This window comes from Ruditapes philippinarum, unplaced genomic scaffold (assembly GCF_026571515.1).
Source record: "Ruditapes philippinarum isolate M1 unplaced genomic scaffold, ASM2657151v2 ctg1783_1_1_1_1, whole genome shotgun sequence".
NCBI classification, from domain to species: Eukaryota; Metazoa; Mollusca; class Bivalvia; order Venerida; family Veneridae; genus Ruditapes; species Ruditapes philippinarum.
Window position 1 is genome coordinate 70,390 of NW_026857499.1, and position 13,009 is coordinate 83,398.

The following is a 13,009-nucleotide window of genomic DNA, read 5'->3' on the forward strand; positions in this document are numbered from 1 at the left end:
TATTACGATATTGGCTGATGTTTGAATTTTTGGGTGGGAAAGCATTGCAGTAAGACTACCTTAATGTTAGAAATGTCACAGGGAGATACAATGACAGTTCTGGCTGCAATAGGGTTTAAAAAGGTACAATGTAAATTAGTTGCACATCAGTTTAACTGTTGGTGTGGGGATTGTTTTAACTTTGAAACACATGTTCATAGGTTCATACATATTTTTAAAAGATTTGTACTATGTACATGTATTTATGTTTAAAATAATTTATTGATTTTTTTTTCTGTACATTTGTGAATTTTTAATGGCATTTAGTTATGTTTTGAGTGATGTGATTTGAATGTTATTTTTGAACATTGTATTGCTGAATTGAATAATTGTTAGTTAATTACCCAGGTACCTTTTTAATACAAAAATTAAACTGCCAGTATAAAGACGTGCTAGCATTTTGGCTGGACCATTGGTTGCTCAATTGAAAAAGTTGTAAAGCTGTAATTTTTGATAATACATAATGTATAAGTAAACATTTTAAAAACTAGGGCATTGTTATATTTTCGTTATCTAATTTGAAACTCTAAAATCAGATATTATTGTAAGGTCAAAGTTCTACAAGACCAACTGTACATTTCATACTGATTAAGATTAGATTTTCTACTTTCCGTTACATCTGTATCATAGTTAGATATTTTGCAAATATTTACAAAAATATTTTAAAGCAGCACGCCTCCAGATTCATGTTAAATTTCATGAAAATTTTGATCATGTATTTGACAGTAAAATATTGTGAGGTGAGCAAATAAAGTTATTTACATATTGCAATTGGCACTTACAATCCTTGCAAATAACAAAAAAGAGGTCAAAAATTGCAAAAAAGCCCTTACTGCGTTAGTAACGCAGTAGAAATATGGTGATAAAATACTGCAAAATCAGTCTTAAATCACAAATAACATGTAAACTTTAACATTGTTCTTGATTGTTTTTACCATTCTTGAAATATTAGACCATTTTTCTCAATTTTCATTTTCTTGAAATATTTTGGCTCATCTGGAGGCGTGCAGCTTTAAAGGCCCATTATCCCCCAGAAATGCTTTAAGTGTTATATCTCCAACAGCTTTTTAATTTTTCATGTCCAAAACCTCGAGTTTCCAGAAAGTTACTTATTGGCCACAATAGGTACACCATCTTTTGCTTTTGTGGCTTTTTTTGGTAATTTAAGGACAGTTATAGTGATTTAGTATTTTATATGAAAGTCAAAATACTATTTTGTTTAGATTTTGTTTCTTTCATGACAAATAATTTCACATTTAGTGCTACTTTTTTCATGTGATAAGCATCTAACATGAAATTAAATTAACAGGACACTAAAAATAAAATTATGTAGCTAGACTTAAATTAAAGCATTTCTGGAGCATAATGGGCCTTTAATTAAAAGTGTGTATGAATTTAGAATTATTGTAACAGAAGTTTTGTTTTTAGAAATCCTGTAGTTTTGTTTGTGAAATTGACTTTATGTATTTTTTCATTTGGACAAGTGCTAAAGACCACTTATGAAGAAAGGTCCCCATTTTATTTTTGTATTATGAACATTACCTAATGAATAGTGTGGAATAATTATCCTTTTTTTGGAGGGAACATCTTTAATGCCTTTCTGTGTATTAGTTAAAGGGACATTGAGCTTCAGAAATCAATATTTTTTTTAATTTTTGAGAAATGTCAACATGTGTTTAATAATGTTTTAATGATGGATTTCGAGCGTATGAGATGTAACAGTTTTAACAACTGAAGAAAGTAGCACAAATGTGCAGTAATGAGTTGCAAAGGTGGCAAAATGTAAACAAATTAGTTTTTTGACTTCCATACAAAATACTTTCTCACTGTAAGTATACTAATTGCAAACAGAGCAAAAGAAGCTAAAGATTTTTCCTAACTATATGGTTAATAAGTATTTTTTTAGGATACTGTAACAAGATACCAAAAATAAAAAAAGTTGTGGAAAAATAAAAATGATAGCATTAATGAAGCATAATGGGCCTTTAAGTAGTACAAAAGGAACCCCGAGAAGAACCATCTACTTCAACTTGCTGGATTTTAAACCACAGTGTGGAGAGGCAATTGAACTGACTAGTCTTAACTGTTTAACCACTGAGGCCCTGATTGAACTGTAGTCTTAACTGTTTATCCACTGAGGCCCTGATTGAACTGTAGTCTTAACTGTTTAACCACTGAGGCCCTGATACTCTTATAAAACAAGATCAATATTAGTTACACCTGTAAATAAAGACCATCAAAAATAAGAATCAGGCTCTATGATTAAAGACGGTCCCCCCCAAAAAAGGATAATGATTTTAGAAGGAATTCGGAAATGTTTGAAATGTGTGAATGCTTGTTTGCCTTTAGATTAATTAAATTATGTTTGTACAGAAACTAGTTGTTCCCTGTTCAAAAATAAATAAAAAATGATATTTAAAGTTTTATAGAGTTACCTTTTTAATGTTACCTTTAATATGATATGACAAACATCTACTCTACGAGAGGAAAAAAGATGACAGTATATCTATATCCCCTAACTCAGCTAATAACTGTTTGAGCGCAAAAATCGCTTCCATTAGTAGGGAGAAATCAAATTTGTAAGTTATCGTTGGTTGGTCGTTGATAGGAAAGACGAATAATTTCCGTGACATTGAATCTAATGGTCATTTTACGAAAGACAGTGGGGACAATTCAACTTCATGAATTCCCGATTACAGCTTAGTGAACTAACGATTTCAACTTCATGAATTCACGATTTCAACTTTATGAATATATTATTCACGATTTCAACTTCACAAATTCACGATTTCAACTTCACGATTTCAGCTTCGTGAATTCACTATTTCAACTTCACGAATTCACGATATCAACTTTATAAATTCACGATTTCAACTTCATGCATTCACGATTTCAACTTCTTGAATTCACGATTTCAACTTCACGAATTCACGATATCAACTTTATAGATTCACGATTTCAACTTCACGAATTCACGATTTTAACTTCACGACTTCACGATTTTAACTTCACAAATTCACGATTTAACTTCACGATCATGTTCCAACTTCTACTGGCCTTTCAAAAATCATGTGAGATAAGTAGTCAGTCACTTAAGAAATTGTGTACTGTCTTCTGCTCACTATACACGTGTATATTACATTTTAATTTTCTTCTACAACTTTTGTCAAGTCAGCTTTCAAGTGGTTTCTTTGCTTCGTGTTAAGGTGTTTAAGTTAGGATTTTATTTGATTTTATAACCTTATATACTGTAGTTAGTTGGAGCTAGAAGTTGATCTATAGAGCCACTTACCAAGTCTGATTGTAATCAATGTGGATACGTGGCACCGCAATGAGATCGACCATATCAATGCAAGTCAAGTGACACACCCGCCTGCCCGAGCACAATCATGAAATTAAGTCTTATGGCACCTCGATCAGCCGGAACATATACATGTGTAACATCAAATTCAATTCTAATGGTCACGTGACATCTTGATCGGATGTAAGTCACGTGACACCTTGATCGGCTCGGACTCTGTAAGTCACGTGACAGCTCGAACGGCACGGGCTTACACCTTACATTTCGATCGAACCGAACATATAAGTTTAAATTGTTGTAAGTCACGTGACAGATTAATCGGTTCGAACATATATTTACAAATTTGTATTTATAAAATGTATGTTGATATATTGACCTTGAGGTCTCCGATCCCCTGATAAATTAACATTATTAAATACCATTTAAACTAATTATATGTGAATTTATTAGGTAGATTCCATTAGTAATTTCGAGTGTCTCCAAAAACCATTTCAAATAGCACTTGACGCCTATATTAATAAAAATCTATTCGAAATCAAAATAACAAAAGATTGAATTAAAGTAAATGCGGAGAGGGCTTGCATAATAAGTAGAATGAACATCAATATCTAAAAGAATCAATATTTACAAAAGGAGGTAGTATATTTATAAGATCGAACTTAATCCACGACTAGCAATGTAATAATGAGTGAAGGGGTTCAACTAATCCCGTTAATTCCTTTTACTTTATACTATTTTTCATAATGCTTTAAAAGGCGGAAAATTAAAATTTTGATATGACTGAATGGCGGGTCATTCTTATCATAACTGTGTTCGACACCGGAAAGCATTTAACATGAAAACAATAATAGAACGAGAAACAGATTATGGTCAATCACAAAAACAAATATAACCCAAGTGTTAAACATGATTTTGAAATTAAAAGTGGAAAATTGGTCGAGGCCCGGATAAATAAGTATGTTATTTGAAACTTTTACCTCTATTCGTTTCTCACGAATTCAATTATAGTCTCACTTGAATTGCTGATACTGATCTTGACCCACGTTACGGTCGAACCCAGACTCGAACCCAGACTTTTTGAACCATCCTTTTCTGATATCCCAACAATTGATCCATCTCGGTTTCGCAAGTAGAAAACTTCGGAAAAATTATTTTTGGTATAGTTTTTTTTAAAGGATTAAGTAATAACATAGCATTCATTTATGCCCTGTGCGTAACTCTAGGCCTTGACTATCCCAACTTAACGACCCCACACGTTGTTTCATGGACTTTAGGTCTTATTGATGGGGAATGTTGTAGAATTAAATTAAAGTCATCCGTTTGATCTTAGTTTTCTTTGTGAAAAGCTTTTACAGCATATAGAATGATGGTTGTAATAACAATGAAGATTTGAATTTACAATAATGTTTAAATTATAAAAATCCCTTTTGTTTGGGAAGTAAGTGGGAAAAATTTTTCTTTGTTGGGAGGGGTGAGAGAAAAATGTTTTTCCTGTTGTAATTTTAAGAAACAATGTCCCTTTGTAAAAAATAAGAGAAACAATGTTCCTTTGTTGAAAGTAAGAGAAACAATGTTCCTTTGTTGAAAGTAAGAGAAACAATGTTCCTTTGTTGAAAGTAAGAGAAGCAATGTAGCTTTGTTGAAATAAGTGAAACAATGTCCCTTTGTTGAAAGTAAGAAAAACAATTCTCTTTGTTGAAAGTAAGAGAAATAATGTACCTTTGTTGAAAGTAAGAGAAATAATGTCCTTTTGTTGAAAGTAAGAAAAACAAAGTCTCTTTGTTAAAGTAAGAGAAACAATGTGCTTTTGTTAAAAGTATGAGAAACAGTGTCCCTTTGTTGAAAGTAAGAGAAACAATGTCCTTTTGTTGAAAGTAAGAGAAACAATGTCCCTTTGTTGAAAGTAAGAAAAACAATGTCCCTTTGATGAAAGTAAGAGAAACAATGTCCCTTTGTTGAAAGTAAGAGAAACAATGTCCTTTTGTTGAAAGTAAGAGAAACAATGTCCTTTTGTTGAAAATAAGAAAAACAATGTCTCTTTGTTGAAAGTAAGAGAAACAATGTCCCTTTGTTGTAAGTAAGAGAAACAATGTGAATTTGTTTAAAGTAAAAGAAAAACAATTTTCCTTTTGTAAGGGAAGGATACAAAGTGTGAGAATGGTTACAATGGTAAACATGGATAGCCTGTCAAAGAGTTTTATATCCCCAAACGGAACTTATCCCTCGTTACATCAAAGTATTCTCAGGCACTCGCGACATTTCATACTGATTTAAGTATGCTATTTACATATTTTGATTTGATGGGGGATTTTTTTTCTGTTAAAAATGAAAGTGTACCAAAACGATGTTTAGTAGTTGTATTGGATGTTCAATAGATTGTTTAATTGTTGTCTGTTTGCTGATTTGTTTTGCTATTGCTGTATTTTTGTTTAAACATATTCATGTATTATATCAAGATACATTTCTAGGAGATTAGCACAACGAACATACATTTTATACAGTTTCATGATTGAATATAGTGGATTAGTGTTGTTTTTGTTTTTGTTTTTTTTTTGTGGTTAGTTGGTTAGTAGAATTTGTTTTGATTAGTTTGTCCGTTCTTCGTATATTTCTTTGTTTGCTCAATCATTCATTCATTCGTTAGTACGCAACAGGGATACTATTTTTTAAAATATAATATGTTTCATACGTTATTATATATAAGAAAGAAGAGAAAAAAACGGGAAAATAAAAGGTTCGTGAGTTTATAAAAAAAAGTTTTAAAGCAGCATGCATCCACATGCATAATAATTTTCATGAAAATTTGGAAAATGCATTTCAGGTAAAATATTGTGAAGTGAGCAAAGAAAGATAATTTGCACGTTGCAAATGGTACTTACAATCTACGTAAATTACAAAAAAAGCCAAAATATGAAAATATAATCTTTATTGCATTAGTCACGTGCGTAGAAATATGGTGATAGATACTGAAAAATCACACATAACATGTAAATGATTACTTGAATCTTTAATCATTTTACTTTTTAAACAATCTTAATACATTTTGCTCAAGTTTTAGTTTCTTAAAAAAGTTTGGCTCATCTGGAGGCGTGCAGCTTTAAACGTATTAGTACTGAATAACCAGAGTTGTTTAATCAATTAATTACGATCTAAATTTTTTTTCACTTGGAAAGTTAAAATTTATGATTTGCATATTAACAGTGCACTGAGTTTAAGGAATGAAATATACTTTATAAATCTTTTGCTGTGTAAATCAGTCAATGTATTTTTTTCTCTCTCACAAAACAAAAAAATTAAGTATGAAAAAACAATGATGAGTTTACATAAGTGTGAAATATAGATACCTGTCCGTCACGTGTTACATTTTTAGTTACATTATTTAAGAAAGATTTATCATTTTACAATAAGAAAAAATTATTACATAGCAGTTTAAACAAATAATGGACCGCTATATAATAATTTTCTTCTTTCATATCCAGCCTTCAAACGCACTTTCATTACGTACAATGATTTAAGATTGCGTTGTTTTCTATGGGCTATGGTATTTGCCAGCTTGGTTGGTGGTAGACTATTTAACCGCCAAAACAAATAATTAATTATATTTAGATACAAAGTCACCCTTCCAGGGCCTCAAAAGAACAATTGTCATCTACCGAGCCAGTACGTAATTTGGTTTCCACAAAGCAAATATTCACTGTTCTCTCTGATGTCTTTATGAAACGCCTTAACGAAAAGATAAACATTTAAAAGTTTGTTTGTAACAATTGCTCTCTTATCAAATTCGGATTTGCATTTTAAATCTTCGATTTAATTTCGATTGTTGATTTAAATGCAACTAAATCTTGTCGAGCACGTAGCGTTGTGATTCATTCGTGAAGAAATGATATCGTAAAGTTTTAACATTTCGAACTAGCCCTAGAAATTGGACTTTTGTTTTGTTTTTATTTTTGTGAAGTTAAGGAGAATTTTTTTTTATAAAGAGTGTTAAACGTGTGGCTCAATACCAGGATTATTTTATGCACACAAGGCTCGTTCATGAATAAATTACATCACAAAAAAGATTACATTTTCTTGCTAGTTATCCATGACGTAAATTGTTCAAAATATGAATCAACAATTGTATAACACAATGGACTACAGAAGACCGAAGTCCGCCCCTCCGGAAAACTTTAAAACGCGAAATCTTGGACACAGAAGTCAAGACATCTCTAAAAAGGATAATATAAGCGAAAATTCTAAAGGCGATTTCAACACATTACAAGATAGGATGAATAGATTTCACACAACAGAACGCATGCTGCATAGAATGAAAGAACGCAGACGAACGGAAGCGGAAATTGTTGTAAACGAAACACCATCCGGGCTACTCGCGATGGAGCACCCTTCAAGAAAAGTCAGTCCTTTAGAATTAGAAAATGTTGTAGCTAGGGTGTGTCGGCCAACGGCTTCATATTCGGCCAGGATTTCTTGCAACCGCCGGATAAACGCAAGGGACATTTATGTTCCACCTAAAGTAGTTCGGTGGGAATATTACAGCCTGGAGCATGAAAGATTTAAAGGTAACCGTTCTTTGAACGATAAAGCAATGAAAGCGCTTATAAACAGACTCTCCAATTATGACTCCGAGCGTCGGCCGCCGGAATCAAAGCGCTGCAAAACTCCCGACGAGAGAAAACGGCTGGGTCCAGTTGCAAGTTATCGATGGTTAGGTGTCAAGAACTGTTGATATACAAATGAATTGTTAGTACTAAGATTCTTTAAAAAAACCATAAAAGTTTATAGAGAATCTGCTTTTCCATTATACATGTAGCAAAGCATATAACCAGTAGCAAACGTTAAGTTATAGAACGGCACAAAAATGAGCTACAATCAACAACCAAACGCACATCAGCATTAAAATAAAATATATCGGAATTGTTTTGTTTCAAAACTAAATGCAAAACCTTTTAATGTGAAAGTTTTATCAACTTGTATACTTGAGTAGGTGGTTAATGTTTTGGTAAGTGCTATATATACATGTACATTTAAACTAAAATTTGCAATATATATCTGGAAACTATATGTGAAATTACGGATTACCAGAAGTAAAGTGCCATAAAATTGTTACGTCTTTTTTTGGATTTTTAGAATACTAAAATTTAAAAATTTTTAAAATCTACCCAAAAATGTTTATATTTAAAGTTTTTATTTTTCCCTTTTGAATCATAATACCCACTTAATAGTTAATAATTAATACAAGAATTTAAACTCCCGAAGTTTGGAAAGTTCCTGTTTTAAACTTTTTGACCCTTGGGTTTTTAATGCGAATAAGGGACATGAATGGCTTTTTCACAATTTTAGAAATAAATTAAAATTTAGTACTATTTTGAAAAAAATTGAAATTTTATTTTTAACAATATTGCCCAGATTTAAAAATATGAAATCTTTTTTTTTATATACTATGAATAATAAATGCTTCAAATTTCGTATAAATTTTTCTAAAACTTGTATGTGTTTTTAATTATTTTTTCCCTTTTTAATTTTCGTTTAAATTTTCTTTTAACAAAATTCCATTCTTAACTCTTTTTTTTTTTAAAACGTTTCGCTGAATTGAAGTCTAATTAGCATAATGGTAATTTTATAAAAAAAATTTTCGCGTTTAATTAAACCCCACTTTTTAAAGGTTTAGAAGGGGGGGTTTTTTAAAAATTTTGGTTGCAGAAATAAAATAATGTATTTATTAAATGAAAAGTAGGAAAAAATGGAAACTCAAGATTTTTCTAGAAATTCTATAAGAACTTAAAAATTTCACTACCGAAATTAAAAGGACGAAACTTAATTCCAGCTTGATTTGCGTTACTTTAATTGCGTACACACCAAAACCTTTCCTTGTTAATTATTATAAAGTAATAGCATAATTTCATAGTCTGGCCTTTGTATAGGGGACGGACGGACAGCGCTCTGTCCCTTTTCTCGTTTGTGAATGCGCGTATGTGGTCGCGCGGACACTTTCCCGAAAATCTCTAACAAAATGGCAATATTTTCAGAAGTGTCTTAGTAGTATTTCCAAATTAAAATATACATAAGTGTTTATGAAATTAAATTTGTAAGTGCTGACCACTAATTAATTACGTATTTGGATTTTTTACTAGATGCAGGGTCTTTCAAATAAAAGACCCTGCTAGATGTGACGATACACTGATTTAAGGTTAGCCGTTTAACTAATTTAAAAGAGAAGTGTTATATATGATTCGTTTGAAATACTACAACCCTACAGGACAAAAATAATTTCAAACAAAAGTTCTATAAAGAATTAACTTATAATTAGGATTTTATAAATTCCTAGACGCGGGAGAAAATGATAAAATATAACCTACATATTACATGAATTATGACAAAATGGAACGCATTTATAGTACTTCGTATACTATAAATAACTGCACGAGACATGAAAAACTTCTTTAAAACGCAAATATTTTGTCAGCATTTTAAGATTGTAAAAGCATAATATGCACACTTTTTTCACAACAGAGGATATATATTCAGAGAGTAATCCAAGCTATCGTCTAGCCTCCCTAGCACCGCCTTCAGCAGTATTTAACATTGAGATGAAATGATGACATTTTGACTTTAGAAACATCCGTACTCGACAGCGAATGCAGCTTTTGTGCCCTACCGGGCGAATGGACCCTCAATAAACACAGACTTCGTACAAACCACCTTTCAGATTTCCTGCATTTTACTTTTTCCAAGACCGTGGAGGAAAGTTGGGGACAAACACAAAGAATTCAAATTTTCAGTTTTCTTATATTTAATAAAATGAGCATCTTTTATTACAAAATAATTCATCAAAGAATAATGTAAACTTTTATAATATAAGTTAAAAGAGGACGGATTATAATGTATAACATCACAGAAAAATTGTACAACATTAAAAATACCTCTACATGCATTAACAGTATCAATGTGGCAAATAGTAAATCTTGTTTTGGCAAAAAAAAAAAAAGTAATCAAAATGTACTAATAGATATCCTGCAGAAATGCCCTAGGGTCTGTTGGTATTATTTGATGACACTAAATTACTCGCACTGACAAAACACTTGTTCACTTTCAATAAGCTAACAGTTAATCACACACACTAAATCACATGCACTGAGGCAACACTATGTGACAGTATACTGGCACTGAATAAATCACATTGACAGCACTAAGTTCACTTTCAATATACCAACACTAAATCACTCGTACTAGGTAGGCATTAAAGGCCACTACTAAATCACTTACACTAGGACAGCACTATATCACTTAAACAAGCAGTTTATAGAAAGACAGCTTAAAAGTAACATGTAATCTTTCACACTCCTTGCTTAACAGCTTAACTGTATACCTGTATAATATTCAACACTCATACTGAGACAGTAAGATACAAGACCACTAGGTTTATTACCCAGTAAGTTACCGGACCACTAGGCCAATCACACAGTAAGTTACTGGACCACTAGGCCAATCACTAGGCCAATCACACAGTAAGTTACCAGACCACTAGGCCAATCACACAGTAAGTTACCAGACCACTAGGCCAATCACACAGTAAGTTACCGGACCACTAGGCCAATCACACAGTAAGTTACCAGACCACTAGGCCAATCACACAGTAAGTTACCGGACCACTAGGCCAATCACACAGTAAGTTACCAGACCACTAGTTTAATCACACAGTTAGTAACCGGACCACTAGGCCAATCACACAGTAAGTTACCAGACCACTAGGCCAATCACACAGTAAGTTACCAGACCTCTAGGCCAATCACACAGTAAGTTACCAGACCTCTAGGCCAATCAAACAGTAAGTTACCAGACCTCTAGGCCAATCACACAGTAAGTTACTGGACCACTAGGCCAACCACCCAGTAAGTTCTTGGACAACTAGGTAAATCACCCAGTAAGTTACCGGACCACTAGTTTAATCACACAGTTAGTAACCGGACCACTAGGCCAATCACACAGTAAGTTACCAGACCACTAGGCCAATCACACAGTAAGTTACCAGACCACTAGGCCAATCACACAGTAAGTTACCAGACCACTAGGCCAATCACAAAGTAAGTTACTGGACCACTAGGCCAATCACACAGTAAGTTACTGGACCACTAGGCAGTAAGTTACCAGACCACTAGGTTAATCACACAGAAAGTTACCAGACCACTAGGTCAATCACCCAGTAAGTTACCAGACCACTAGGTCAATCACACAGAAGTTACCAGACTACTAGGCCATATATATAAATCTTTCAAACATTTGTTTTAACTTTCTTGTGTAAAATTTAATGAGGTTTATGCTTGTTATACATCTGTTATAAACAATGAAAAATCTATAAATATAAAATAATCACTGACATATTAAAAATGAAATAGCTGTAATTTGCATATTGCAAAATAAATGTTAAGAAATGTGAGAAAAAGAAAACAAACATGCCATAAAACTACTAGAACAGCATATATATAGATAAAACTTTATAAAATGTATAACACAGAGGAACGAAAGCTTTATAAAGCATGACTTTATCACATGACTTAAATATAGTACTAAAAATAAATATCTGTAAAATACAAATAATCAGTGATGGATATATGCTCCCCAACACATTTCCAACACAGCTCACAAAAAATTGCGAGACTTCATGAAAAAGCTGAAAAATGAATTTTTAACCTTTGCCCTTAGTGATCTTAACCACGCCACTTTAACCTTGACACTTTACTCTTAATGACTTTGACCATTTCACTTTAACCTTAACCATGTCACTTTACCCTTGATGACCTTGACCATATCACTTTAACCTTAACCATGTCACTTTAACCTTAATGACCTTGACCATGTCACTTTAACCTTAAATACTTTGACCATGTCACTTTAACCTTAATGATATTTTTTGCTTATTCGTAACAAAGTCATACGCGCTATTTCGTATTCGTTCGTCAGCACGTCACATTCTCTGATAGTATCAGCGATTTGCTGAACAGAAGCACATAAAAACATAAAAATACAAGACTGGAACCCAGGTTTATCGACGGGAAGAGTTTCCATAGAACAGTGACTACATTACCAGATATAAAAGTGAACATTATTGAAACACACATGGACAGACAAACTATCGACTATTATGCTCCTACATAATTTTTTTTCCTTTTGGGGAGCATTATAAATAATCAACAGTAAAAGGCATATCACAGCAGATTTTATAATCTTAAATGCACACAAAAAGAAAAAACAGGAGCAAAAATCGACACAAAAACCTGTATGAATTTATATCTACATTTTAATGACTAACACAGTTATGTTTTTATGAACTTGCAAAAAAAAAAGGGAACAGAACATTAAAAAATTATGTTGATGACTTTGTAAAGTAAACTTGTTTTTTTCAAGTTTTCTAGTGAAATGAGATAGAAATGTATTGTAGAGTCCTAATTATCTGGAAACAAATTATGTCAATATATATCCATGAATTTCAAATTTTTCAGCGACTTCATTATACTGCATCACAGCAGTTTTAATGTTAAGTAATTCATGGCCAAAAAACGGAAAGAATTTTAACATTCATTACAAACAAGAAGCTGTTAATAACAAAGAACCACAAACATTAAAAATATTTAAAGAAAAAAAGGTTTAAATACAAGAATCTCTGAATGAAAA